At 52.9% G+C, this 14383-nt stretch overlaps 1 pseudogene; it reads left to right on the top strand.

The window, feature by feature from the left end:
- Positions 1 to 917: 917 nt before the first annotated feature.
- LOC149354606 (uncharacterized) lies at positions 918 to 2325 on the top strand (annotated as a pseudogene).
- Positions 2326 to 14383: the final 12058 nt, after the last annotated feature.

Raw genomic sequence — 14383 nt, 5'->3', positions numbered from 1 at the left:
CAGAGAGAGTTGACGTGACCCTGCCCGGCTAATCAACACAGCAAAATTGAAAGGGAAGGAAGGACGGAGGATTAGCAAATGCCTGATAATGTTGTCAGAATAAAATGCATTTTATGGGCGATTAAGGTAATTATAATGTCCACGCGTAGGTTGGTTGGCACTCCTCTCGCATGTAGCTCTGGCGCGTAGCACACACAGTCCATGTCATACAGGCAAACCGATGCACATCGCTTACACATGCTTCAATGTTTGGCCTCCATGGAAACACATAGCTCTGCGCACTCACGTATGGACATGCAGGTTTCGCAAGCAGCATAGGCACAAATTACCTGACCCTGGCGTCTTAACAAAAAATTTCGAGTATCAATACAGTCATCTATTTTCTCTGATATTGCAACTTTCTCCGAAAAGCACTAAACACAGACATTACCTCTTCACCGCATAATACTACGCTTATCTAGCGTGCAGAGGAGGCAACGGGAGCCGTTGAATATACCAGATTTAGGTAGGAGGTCCGCTCGCCAGGATTCAGTGCTCCAGCATAATTCTGCGCACCTGCACGTGCTGGCAATGAAGGAAACGAGGTTGCTTAGAGCAAAGGACGACCATCACACGGCAGCACGAAATCCACAGAGAATACATTTAGCCTTTCAATGAATGAAGACAATCCTCCATTGGACCTCCAATTACGAGGAAAGAGCCAAGCAACGACAACGCAAGGCAGCTGATACACTCCGCCTGGAACGGGAGCCAGGCCTTGACGAGCTAATGTGCCTCATTCCACCCACCGATTTGCCTTCCTATACACATACCTTGACAAAAGCATTGATGTTTTGCTGATAGCACCTGTGCCGCGTTTCATGTGTCTGCGTTATCGGATGCCAGAAACGTTGTTTGTCCGTGACGTCACTTCTCAAATGAGTGCTTGCTATATAAAGACGCTGCTTGCGTGAAATAAAGGGTTGTTGTTATCGTGCCGTGATCGGGGCCAGTCTCAATCCCTACCTGCCCGCTACCTGGCCGCGCTCGGCGTCCGGCAAGGGCCTTAACGCCGCATGGTGTCAGAAGTGGAATCCTCTGGCATTTGAGGGGCGTTGCCTTAACTTCGTCGCCCGGCGCCATGTCAGAGGACAACGCAGTCAAGCCCTTTCACGGCATGTTCGCGGTTCTAGCTCCGCCAAGGTTTGACTTCGACCGGACGTCCGAATGGCCTTCTTGGGTCCAACTCTTTGATGAATACCGCTTCCCCTCGGGCCTAAATGAGCGGAGTGAAAAAGCGCAGGTCCGGACTCTACTTTATAGGATGGGCAGGCAAGCAAGAGAAATCTTCTCTACTTTGGAATTACCCGAAGAATAGAAACAATACGAAGTCTTCAAAAAAGTTCGACAAGCACTTCGTTGCCGCAAGGAACCTTGTTTATGAGAGCGCGTACTTTCACCGTCGCACTCAAGAACCTGGAGAGTCAGTCGAGCAATTTGTTACCGCAATGCACACGCTGGTGGACCGGTGCGACTACGAGGAAAAAGAACGCATTATTCGCGACAGGTTCGTGGTCGGCCTCAGGGATGCTAAGCTCTGAGTCGCTTCAAATGGATGCGGATTTGACTCCCGACAGCGCTTTGGCAAAAGCGCGCTTAAAGGAGACCGTCCAACGACAGCAGCAGCAACTGCGAGAAACCGACGACGAACCCTTGGTAGCGGCGACCGGCAATCTTGATACGGTCAGCAAGCAAGGGCAGCCCGGAAAGTATTCTTCAGGACAGCACTCGGGCAGCTCGTCAAAGAACTGTTCACTTAGAATACAAGGTCCGCGCCGCAGAGTCCAGTCCTACCGACCAGGCACCCCCGGGTCATGCCCCAACTGCGGTCAAGGAGCGCACTCCAGAGCCTCGTGCCCGGCGAAAGCAGCGAAATGCAACTACTGCGGTTGTTCCGGACACTTTGCAGCTGTATGTCAGAAAAATGCTGCACGTAATGGAAAGAAGGTACAGCTTTCATCTCTCCATATGGACAAGGGGGCGTACTTCGTTGGCGTGGTGAACGGGGAGTACTCCAATTCTCGGTATGTACAGGTCGTCATTAACGGCACTCCGGTGTTCGCTAAAGTAGATTCCGGTGCCGAAGTTTCTGTTGTGCCCTCAACGTTTCCCGGTTTGCCTACCAGGCTAAAAAAGTGCGACCTAATCCTAACAAGCCCGTCGAATGAGCCACTGTATGTTTTGGGAAAGTTTCACGCCACTATCCAGTGGAAACAAAACACTCCAGCAAATCTTGTACGTGGTCTCACCATTGCGCTCCGCACTTTTGGGTCTCCCAGCGCTTGAGGCTCTAGAAGTTATTAAATTCGCGGACTAGGTCAGTAGCGCAACAGCCGTCGAAGCTTGCTACCCGCAGCTTTTCAGTGCTCTAGGAGCGATAAAAGGAGAATACAAAATTATACTGAAGCCGAACTCGATACCTTTTGCAATTAATGTTGCGCGCCGCATAGCCTTACCCTTGCGTGGCGCAGTTAAGCTGGAGCTCGAGCGTATGGAGCGAGATGGCGTGATCCGCAAAGCTGAATAACCAACAGAATGGTGTGCACGAATTGTGCCAGTACTCAAACCATCTGGAGCGGTTCGTATTTGCGTTGACTTGACGCAATTAAACAAAAGTGTTCTTCGCAAGCGCTATGTCATGCCGACAGTGGATGATAGCCTCGGTCTTTTAGGTGGTGCCTCTGTGTTTTCTCATTTGGACGCCAACTCTGGCTTCTTTCAAATTAAGTTGTCGCCCGAAAGCCAGTTGTTAACTACGTTCATAATGACAGTTGGGCGATACAGTTTTCAAAGACTGCCGTTTGGAATAACGTCAGCACCCGTTATCTTTCAGAAAAAAATGGCGCAGATACTTGAAGGAATCCCATTCGTGATAAACCTGATAGATAGATGTGCTCATTTTTGGCAACGACAAGGCTCAACATGACGAGCGCCTGCGTCTAACTTTAGATCGTCTCGCTAGTGCTGGCGTTACGATAAACAAAGAAAAGTGTTCCTTTGGGGGTCACTGAGGTAAAATTTCTTGGCTGTGTGCTTAGTAAAGATGGCATCAAGCCGGATCCTGAAAAAGTTTGTGCTATCAAAGAACTGGCGACGCCAGCTAACGTGTCTAACGTTCGACGGCTGCTCGGTATCGCTAATCATCTGGCAAGATTCATACCAGATTTGGCTTCGAAAACGGCGCCTTTACGTCACCTCCTTTTGAAGGGTTCCGAATGGACATGGGGACCAGCCCAAGAGCAAGCGCTATCGTACGTCAAAGAGGTTATCTCTTCGACGCGCGTCATGGCTGAGTATGATGTAAAGTACCCTACGATTCTTTCCGCTGACGCGTCATCATTCGGTTTGGTGGCCGTATTGATACAAGTTCTACCAAACAGTAAAAAAGACCTTTTGCATCTGCGTCAGGCTCGTTGACACCTGCCGAAACCAGATACTCTCACATTGAGAACGAAGCGTTGGCAATGACTTACGCAGCAGAACAATTCGAAGGGTACATCAAAGGTCTTGAAATTTTGTTTGAAACTGACCACAAACCACTTGTAACGTTGGTGGGAAAATACCTATAGATGCTTTGCCACCTCGTAATCAGCGCTTTCGCATGAGGCTTATGCGGTTCAGCTTTGCGGTTGTGCATGTCGCGGGTAATAGCCTCGTTACTGCAGATGTATTGTCTAGAGGCCCGATTCAGGGAAATCAAATTGATGCTCATGCACTGAGTATTGGCGAATTCACCAAATTCGTTTCGGGCTGCTTGACAAATGCCGTCGAGGCTAGCCTTTTTGAACGAGTCAAAGCTGAACAAGCAGCCGATGAAGTCTGTTAAGCTTTCGCAAAATTCAGCCTGGAAGGCTGGCCCAAATTCTCATCGCCGTCGATGGTCGTGCGTCCATACTGGCAGGAAAGAGCAACGCTCGCAGTCGCTGAAGGCGTGCTGCTCAAAGGTCTGCGGCTGGTGATCCCACAAAAATTACGCGCAGAGGTCTTGATGCGCTTGCACGAGAGTCACCAAGGAATTGAGAAATGCAGAGCTCGAGCCAGAGTCCGTATGGTGGCCTGGGTTGAGTTACCAGCTGAGAGTGTAATGAAGCGGCATTGCCAATATAGGACAGAGCACAAGTACGGCCATCGTTGGAGGTATAATGAATCGGAATCGCCAATATGTGAGCTACAGCACACAAGTAGGGCCATCGTTGGAAGTGTTATGAATCGGAATTGCCAATATGTGAGCTACAGCGCATAAGTAGGGCCATCGTTGGAGATGATATATAGGGACATAGCCAATATGGGCCATTGTTGGATATGATACTGAGTGGAACTGCGTATATGGGGACAGTGAAGTCAGCTCAGGTCATATATAGGGCCAGACATAGCCAACTCTCTCCCAATATTGGACCAACGGTTCGTGGTGCCTGGGGGCTTAAAATAGCCCCTTCGATTGTCTTCTCGCCTTTTTCGTGCAATCACAGGGACTCCATCATGGGCACCGCCTTTGGATGAAGCAAGCGACGCTTACTGGCTGGCTTTACCAGCTTTCTGAAGTCCGGTAATCATTAACCGCCCAAGCCGCACACGTAATGGGCCCAGTATTGGAAGTTGCTGGCTTCACTCTGGTCATTTGTTGGATCGGGCTTTGCCAATACATTTCCAATACTGGGCCCATTAGCTGTGCTGCTGGGGGGCACTCTACCCTCCATCATCTTCGTTGGCTGGGTCAGTGGGATTAATCTCCCGAAAGTGTCCTTTCCTCAAGTCACCTCCTCACCTACAACTGGACGCGCAGTTGATCAAGCGCACCTGTCAGCTGATGTCCCTTCAGGAAGCCGGCCAGGGGGATCCCATGTCTTGGTTCATGGAGGCGCCCGAGGGCGAACTCTTGCAGCGGCGTCACCCGCGCCGTCGACAAAAGAGCGAAGCGCGGATGACTGACAGCCGCTCGTCTCCGTGCTTGGCGCCAGGAGATGGGGGATGTCTCCCTGGCGGTGGTAGAGTTGGGAACAAAAGTCTCCGGACCACGTGTTCCTCAAACGAAGCTTATAGCTCAACCATTTGAGAGCGGCTGCAGACCACACTTGTGGAGATGAAAGAACAAAATTTTGACTTGTACCCTCCACAAGTGTGGTAATCAGTCGCCGACTAATAGCAGAGCTATCGGTTTCGTTTGAGCAACACGGGGTCCGGAGACTTTTGTCCCCGACTGTACATACATAGTCACAGGGTCATTACTGATGTGTTTGACGTTCCTAAACCCCCCACTCCATCGGTGCTTTTCGGTGTGCGCGCGGAGCGCCTGCGCGACCAGCACGCGCCACGACGAGCGTCGAAAAGGGGCATGCATGTCCATGCTCCTGGTGCTAGCTCGCTCCTCCTCGTGAGCGGACTGAAAAAAATGCCAAGCCGTGAACAAAAGATGGTTGGGGAGCTGCAAGGATTCCGAGAAAATTTGGTGGAACCTGAAAGAGCTTTCAGCCGTGAAGAAAAGAGTCCCCGAGAGCGCCGCGGTCCTCCGATTGTTGAAAACCGGACCCCGGTTCCGACGCGCGCGCTAGCGCTCGTGCGCAGGCGCCGATATCTGGCACTGTCAGATACGAGCGTCGTGGACGCGCTGGGCGGCAGCCGACGTGTCGCGCATGCGCAGACCGGATCTGGCCGACGCGTGGGCACCCAAGCGCGCAGGACGTGCGCCGAAAAGCGCCGATGGAGTTGGGCCTTAAGCAAAACCACTTCAGCCGGGAAAACAGGGGGTGGCATTGACGCCGCATTGGAGGCACATGGATGGAAGGAATCGTCGAGATTCCGTGTCTTCGTCTGTCGTGTCGGGTGCCGGCTTCCTTTTCAGGTAGTCGCATACAGGCGCGTACAAGGAGAAGCACCGCTGTAGTAAAATCCAGCAGTGCCTCTGTGAAAGACTTAAAGGGACACTGAGGAGAAATTGAAGTTTGCTTGTATCGACAGAATACCAGCTCCTGATTACAAAAACGCCACTCATACTGACAACAAAGCTCTTGTAACGTAGAAAAGACCACGAACCAAAATACAGGTATCGCCGCCACAGGCCAAACTCGCAAGTACAAGCGTGATGACGTCATAGGACAAAGCAGTGTTGCTAGAACCAATTGTTCTAGTAACTCTAGGACCCGAGGAGCCACAAATCACTGAGGCACAGCCAATGCATGCGCAAATCTTTGACGTCGCCAGATGGCGCCACGTGTCCGGCAGGTACGCGCGCGCCTGAAGCATCGGGACCAATCAGCGTCTGCTCACCGGCTCCCTGTATTCCGCTAGCGGTAACAAGGTACACTGTATGCTAAAGGTGTATCTGCGAGAACTTCGTTGACGACTTCGAGAGCGGGATCCATCGTAACGCTGGCAAAACGCCAGTGCAAACGTAAGCGAAGCGACTGTAGCGACGGCCGCAATAGCCGATATATGCCTTCAACGTGCGGCCGGCGGTAGCTTTCTTTTCGGCTGCTGCTAGGCCGCACTCCTGGCCGCGAGAAATCACGCAGTCTGCGTCACGTCATGTTCACGTCATGTGTCACGTCACTTAGTCCTGTGTCGTCATAGGAGAATCCCAAGTTTGAATCAGAGCGGCGGGAAAAACTTTTTCAACTTCGAATCCAAATTTCTTAGAAATAAATGCATCTTTTGCTGCCGGCCAAGTGGCAACAAAGCGATGACATGCCGAACTATCGGATTTTGCTATAAAAAAATATTAATAGTGCTCTCCTCACTGTCCCTTTAAGGGAAGACGGCTGGGGCGGGAACACACAAAGGGGGGGGGGGGGTGCGTAGAGTCACAACATCTCGTCCGCCGCCCGAAGAGGTCTCGCAGGGGTTGCAGCCAACGCTGCTCCCCGCAGAGACCTGGAGTTGTGTACGTTCTGCTTCTGGTCACACCTAGGCCTGATGGTTATTCTTGCTTCGTTGACAGCTGTAACGGTCTCAGCTAGCAAAGTCCGAAGCCCAACAAGCAGAAAGCGCCACAATGACTTTAAGAACTGCCAAGCTGACGTCGGTCAATAAGGCCTCTTTCGAGAAAATATCTGCCGCGTGAATTTTACGTCCTTCTCCGAAAGTGTCTAAGTTTCACCAAACCAAAACCCAGAGAGCGTGCTTAGTAATCGGGCCTGATGGTTAGCGAAGGCGAGGACCATGCGAGAGCCCGACGAGTACGCTGCCACGTCCACATGGGCTACCTCGGAACTGTCGCCATAAAGCTTTTGCAGGTGTCACAAAATTCGGCGCATTTCAGAAACAAACAAAGAAAAACCGCCGCGCGAACGGCGTCTCGCCGGCGCGAGCCCAACGGGAGAGAGGGAAAGCGCCCGCCGAGCACATGCCTCTCTCTCCCCTCCACCACCGCTCACTGCCACGGCGTGCGCCGAAGGAATGAGTCATCCACGCCGATCTCTCAGAACGTGCGAGTCGTTTCTTCTGTTAACCGGGGGAAGAGGGGGAAGCCTTGCGTGCGCTAAGACATGTCCCCCCTCCTCTGCACTCGGACGTCGGCTACGCCGCCACGACGGCGGCACGCTAGAACACGCTGGAACCTTCGCGAAACGACTCCTGGCTTTAACCAATGGGGACGCGCGGCCAGCGAGTGAAAGGAAGGGAGACTACACGGGAGATGCTGAGTGTATGTGCGCGCCTACTGTGGCGCGTACAACAAACAGACGTGCAAGCGAGCCTATAAAAGAAGGCGTTGACCACTATCAGTCAGTCCGGACCGTCGTTTAAGCTTCATCGAAGCGCGCCCGTTCGACTCCCGGGGAAAACACCACTCGGCCAGCATCGGACCAACGAGGCAACGTTCGCCTGTCTGCGGGACGGCATCGTCGCGGAACTCTGGTCGTCGGACTGCCGCAGTGCCCGGTGAACAAATTGTGTTTTGTTTGTTTACCTCTCTCTCTTGCGTTAGTGCACTTTAGGTGCAATATTGCCTTTGTATTGCATTCTCTCTCGAGTTTAACTTTGCACGAATTGCATTGTTCTGTTAATCACTTTGTATGTGTTTGTACTAGTGATTGTGTAATCCTCTGTATCGTCTCTTTGCTGTATAGACCTTGTTTTGTTTTGTGAACCTTTGGCTCCGACCCATTCTCTGGCTTGCAAGCAGCGAAAGCTGGGCACCGAACGCCCAAGAACCTCTTGTCACTTGGTGGCTGGTCTCCTCTGAGATCGCCACGCTGAGTCGAGGGCATCTCCTTCGAGTCCGAGACCGCTACCCCCACACGCTCTAAGGGTGTCGGGGAGCTTCCCACGTAAAAGTGCGCGAAGTCTGGGTGACAATATATTCTGGCGTCCGCGACAGGACGTTCGGTGTTTGTAAGCGCAGAGAACGGAGAAAGAGTCAGAAGGAGTTTACGAATCGTAAACGAGTGTTAGCAGCAGAGCGATATTGTGAGGTGCCGCGCCGAAGCGGTTAGTGATGTTCATCGTTTAGAGGTATCCATTGCCTTGAATGTAGAGTTCGGTCTCCAGATATGAGCTTCAAGGAGCTACAGGAGCTAAGAGAGGTAGGTCTGCAGATGGGGATGACCGGAGCCGAACTGCGAGAATGGGTGGACCAGGAAAGAGAGAGGGCTCGAGAAGAAAGACAGAGAGAGAGACATCGCACTAGAGAAGCCGCTGAGAAAGAGAGGCAAAGGAAACGAGAAGAAAGAGAGAGAGAGAGAGACAGCGCGCTAGAGAAGCCGCTGAGAAAGAGAGGCAAAAGAAACGAGATGAAGAACAGAGAGAACGTAAAAGGAGAGAGGAAGAGGCCAAAAGGGCTTTTGAAATAGAAATGGCAATCATTCAGAGGAAGATTGCTGAAATTCGGCGCTTGAACGACGTGAGGAAGCCTGTGGAGCTTACCCCCGTAGAGGCCGGGTGGAAGACTAACGAGTCTGTTTTGTTGACAACCACGGAAGAGGTTGTAGCCAGCTCCACAGGTCAGAATGAGGTTGTGGAACAGCTTGTTCCTACAAATGCAACCACCGAGAGTGAAGAACAGACTGGAGTGTCGCTTCCTCAGGAAGTTGAAAGTGTAGCTACTGCTGACGTAGTAGGCACTGAAGTAAAGGCGAACCTGACGCTTCAGTCAGAGGGGACCCTAGAGCAGCCGCCTGAGGACGAAGAAGCAGTTGGGATCTCTATGGAGGAGTCCGAGTGCAACGCCTCTGAGTCTTGTTGTGCAGACCACGAGAAAGAGTGGTTAAATGGCACTGAGTGTGAAAGCTCAGACGTAGTAATACCTGAGGAAAGCGCACTCAATGAAGACCCGGAAGCCGTTCCGAGTGAACCCTCGAGCAGCGAGGAGGGCTTTCCCGATGAGGAGGGCGAGGAAATTATGCCTATAACGAAGGCGAACAAATGTTTGACTCTGAGGAAGGAGAATGTGCAGTAGAAGTAAAGGAACAGACTGGAGAAAAGTCTGCTTACGGCTGCACTGAATGTGACCAACTGAAGCAAGGAGTTGACAAAGAAGAATTCATAAGTGAGAACGATTCTCCAATCAGTCCTGAGCCGAGCTCTGAGCATTGCGCTCGAAGAGTAGTCAGAAGGAAGAAAAGAAAAAAGGACTTGGCAGAAGAAGGCACAATCCTCGAGGAACAAAAGAGAAGCGAATCGAGCACCACTGATACAGGTGGAATTGAACAGGACGTGCCTCGGAGAAAGCAGAGGATGAGAATGGACAGAAAGAGAACCAAGAGAACGACAGCTCAGTCGGATGCAAGTAAGCTGCACGAACATCGCAGCAAAGTGAGAAAGAAGCTGAGACGAACGAGCCCCGCGTTCAGTAAGGACTCCGTCTGGAGGCACAAAAGAAAACAGAAGAGCGCGTACCGAAAAAGAGAACACAAGGAGCGGAGCCGTCATGAGCGAACTGGCGTAAAATTTGTTCGCAACCGACGCGCTAGCCACAGGAAAAGAGGAAGGGTTCGAAGCATGAACCGATGCACATAGAGCAGTACGAATAGGAACATGGGCCAAAACAGCGTTCGGAAGAGAAGCCTCAGAATAAGGCGGAAGAAGAGTCGAACCCGCGACAGGAAGAAAAGCCACAGCCGCTTCCGACAGGGAATTAAAAGCGCGACGACAAGCTTGAAGCAAGCAGTAATTCTCCGAGCCCGCTGGGTAGGCCAAACTTGGAAGTATAGGCGAAAGTGTGCCTTGTATTTGCGTGCTCCATGTTTGTAGCCTTGTGTTAATGTACTGCCCAATCGCGGTGTGTTTTATGTACATTGTGAACATTTCATAGAGTTACGTATGTGGAAACATCATTGTAATGATGAATGTATTTTGGCATTCGCCACAGACTTTGTGAGCGCATGCATGTGCGCGCGAATTTTGTGTTTTGTGAATATTGTTACACAATATTCTTAAAGGAAGGGGTAGTGTCACAAAATTCGGCGCATTTTAGAAACAAACACAGAAAAACCGCCGCGCGCACGGCGTCTCGCCGGCGCGAGCCCAACGGGAGAGAGGGAAAGTCCCCGCCGAGCACGTGCCTCTCTCTCCCCTCCACCACCGCTCACCGCCACGGCGTGCGCCGAAGGAATGAGTCATCCACGCCGATCTCTCTAGAACGTGCGAGTCGTTTCTTCTGTTAACCGGGGGAAGAGGGGGAAGCCTTGCGTGCGCTAAGACATGTCCCCCTTCCTCTGCACTCGAACGTCGGCTACGCCGCCACGACGGCGCCACGCTAGAACACGCTGGAACCTTCGCGAAACGACTCCTGGCTTTAACCAATGGGGACGCGCGGCCGGCGAGTGAAAGGAAGGGAGACTACACGGGAGATGCTGAGTGTATGTGCGCGCCTACTGTGGCGCGTACAACAAACAGACGTGCAAGCCAGCCTATAAAAGAAGGCGTTGACCGCTATCAGTCAGTCCGGACCGCCGTTTAAGCTTCATCGAAGCACGCCCGTTCGACTCCCGGGGAAAACACCACTCGGCCAGCATCGGACCAACGAGGCAACGTTCGCCTGTCTGCGGGACGGCATCGTCGCGGAACTCTGGTCGTCGGACTGCCGCAGTGCCCGGTGAACAAATTGTGTTTTGTTCGTTTACCTCTCTCTCTTGCGTTAGTGCACTTTAGGTGCAATATTGCCTTTGTATTGCATTCTCTCTCGAGTTTAACTTTGCACGAATTGCATTGTTCTGTTAATCACTTTGTATGTGTTTGTACTAGTGATTGCGTAATCCTCTGTATCGTCTCTTTGCTGTATAAACCTTGTTTTGTTTTGTGAACCTTTGGCTCCGACTCATTCTCTGGCTTGCGACCAGCGAAAGCTGGGCACCGAACGCCCAAAAACCTCTTGTCACTTGGTGGCTGGTCTCTGCTGAGATTGCCACGCTGAGTCGAGGGCATCTCCTTCGAGTCCGAGACCGCTACCCCCCCACGCTCTAAGGGTGTCGGGGAGCTTCCCACGTAAAAGTGCGCGAAGTCTGGGTGACAGCAGGGCTTTGGCGCGGGCTGTCCTGCGTTCTCCGTCGTGCTCCGGGTGCATGTCTTAGGGATGGGATGGATGATGAGATGGGAGCGTAGGTCTGGAGGTAGGGCGGCCACCTCGGTAGGATGGATGAACGGGGCGATACCTAGCTGACAGAGCAGAGTGCGGTCTGCCGCGGTACCCGACAGGCGAGTCAGCTGTGCTGTTAGAGTGGCTTCTGCCAGCTCCTCAAATGTGTTGTGGGTACCGAGGTTGAGGAGCCGGGCAGTAGAGGTGCTGGGGGGTAAGCGGAGGGCGACCTTCGTGCAGCTCCTGAGGAGCGCGTTGATGCGGTCTCGCTCCTTCTGCTTTAGGGGGAGGTAGGGAAATGAGTACGCCGTGCGGCTCGTGATGTAGGTTTGGGTGAGGCGTAGAGCGTTCCGCTCTCGCAAACCTGCGCGCCGGTTCGCCACGCGTCGGATTAGACGGGTGACTTGCTGAGTTTGGGTCTGGAGAGCTTGGATGGTGTCGCTGTGCGCGTCGTGGGAGTGAAGGACAAGGCCCAGGATGCGAATCTTTGAGACGAGGGGAATGGGATGATTCCCTAGTTTAAGTGATATGGGAGGGTTGGTTGTGTGGTGCGGCCTGGGGCGGTAAAGGAACAGTTCCGATTTGGAAGGGGAGCAGGCGAGGCCGCGCGCGCGAACGTACGATTCGATGATGTTGAGGGCCAATTGTAGGTTGTGTTCCATGTCGCCATCACTGCCTCGATTGGCCCGGACAGTGATGTCATCAGCATAAAAGCTGAAATGTATGTCGGGAACTTGGGCGAGTTGGTGAGGGAGTTGGAGAAGGGCTATGTTGAAGAGAATTGGAGACAGCACAGCACCCTGAGGCGTTCCCCGTGCTCCCAGCGAGACACCGGGGAGCTGGTGATCGCCCAAGGTGGGTGTGGCTGTGCGTTTGGATTGGGAGTCGCGGACGTAATTGTACGTCCGTGGACCTACGCCTAGGCCGTGAAGGCCTTCTAGGACGGCTGCGTGGGTAACGTTGTCGCTTTGAAGAACCACGTTGCGCTATAAAAAGACAGCCACAGGAAAAAGCCAAGGAGACAGAAAGAGCGCAATTGCGCTCTTTCTGTCTCCTTGGCTTTTTCCTGTGGCTGTCTTTTTATAGCGCAACGTGGTTCTTCAAAGCAATGCACCAACTCGCCCAACAAGAAGTTCTTCTAAACTACGTAACGTTGTCGAAAGCTTTTGTCAGGTCGACACCGAGGATAGCCTTGGTGTCGCCCGCGGGGGAGTCAAGGATGTGGTTTTTGAGTTGTAGAAATACGTCCTGGGTGGATAAGCCTGGGCGGAAACCAAACATTCACGAAGACATGAGGTTGTTATTCTCCAGATATCGGCTGAGCCGGGTGTGGAGAACATGCTCCATGAGCTTGCCCAGACGCGAAGTAACGGAGATGGGACGAAGGTTAACGGGGAGAAGGGGTTTGCCGGATTTGGGTATAAAGACTACCTTGGTGTCTTTCCACTGAGGTGGGAGGGCGCCGCGCATCCAGCATTCATTGAAGTAGTCGGTTAGGGCTTTGACGGAGGGGGAATCAAGGTTGCAGAGGGCCTTGTTGTGCACTCCGTCGGGGCCAGGAGCTGAGGACGAGTTGAGGCGCTGAAGTTCTGCCCTGACTTCCGCCTCAGTGATCGGTCGGTTGAGGAGGTCGTTGGGTGAGCCTTTGTAGTCAGGGTGGTCTGCGGAGGGATATGCGGGGAAGTATAGATCACGAAGCTCCTCGAGGAGTTCCTGCTGGGAGGCCTCGGATGTGTGTATGAGCTTTATGAGGTTGTGTTGCTGGTGTGTTTTGGACTGAGTTGAATCAATGAGATGGCGGAATAGGTTCCAGGTCTGAGGCAGGCTCATGTTACCGTCCAACCTGTTACAGAGGGAATCCCAATTTTGGCGAGATAGGGTCGCGGCATGTGTCTCAATCTCCTTGTTGAGCCGGGCCAGCCGGCGCTTGAGTGTTCGATTCCAGCGCTGACGCCGCCACCTCCGCTCAAGACCCGCCTTGGCCTCAAATCGGTGCATGAGATGAGAATCCATTGCGTCTGCAGGGCATTCCTCTGGGAGGGGGCGAGTCACGGCGCGGACGTCACGCTGGAGTTGGTCGGTCCAAGTAGCTATGTCTGATATGCTGTTTAAAGTACGAGCTGCTCGGGAAGTGCGGAATGAGTCCCATTTCGTGATGGTAGCACCACGAGGGGGTCTGCGTGTTTGGCCTGATTGTAGGAGAATCTCGATAATGTAGTGATCACTACCCAGATTCTCCTGGGTGTTACACCACGCAGCGTGGGGGAGGCGGTGGCTGAAGGTGAGGTCGGGAGTAGTGTCTGCGCAGACGCTGTTCCCGATGCGAGTAGGGGTGGTGGGGTCTGTGATAAGGGAGAAGCCGGCCTGTTGAGCTGCGAGCCATACCCTGCGTCCCTTTGGGGTGTCGGTTGTGTAGCCCCAGGCCGTATGTGGGGCGTTGAAGTCCCCTACAATTAGGAGGGGGCATTTGTGTGCGGCGCGCTTGGCAAGCGTGAATGGTCGGTCGAAGTCGTGCCGCAGGCACTTCGGGTGGCTGTATACGTTGAGGATGAAGAGACTGCTATCCCGAGTGTGCTGCGGCACCAGTTCAATGAGGAGATGATCTATTTCAGGGACGTCTAAGGTGTGGGAAATGGTAGTGAGCGCACGGCGTACAAGGAATGCAACCCGAGGGGGTGTAGGAGAAATGGGGACGATGGGGAGGTAGCTGGGTACGTAAGGGGATTGGAGGGCTCTTGCAGCGCGAGCACGTCGGGGCCGTCTGCCCGAGCTAGGAACTGGTGAACCAGTCCCCGCTTGGAACCAAAGCCACGACAGTTCCACACCTAGATGGTG

The sequence above is a fragment of the Amblyomma mixtum genome, chromosome 3, assembly GCF_055824585.1.
Source record: "Amblyomma mixtum isolate Tamu chromosome 3, ASM5582458v1, whole genome shotgun sequence".
Taxonomy (NCBI): domain Eukaryota; kingdom Metazoa; phylum Arthropoda; class Arachnida; order Ixodida; family Ixodidae; genus Amblyomma; species Amblyomma mixtum.
This window is presented reverse-complemented; position numbering and strand designations above follow the sequence as displayed.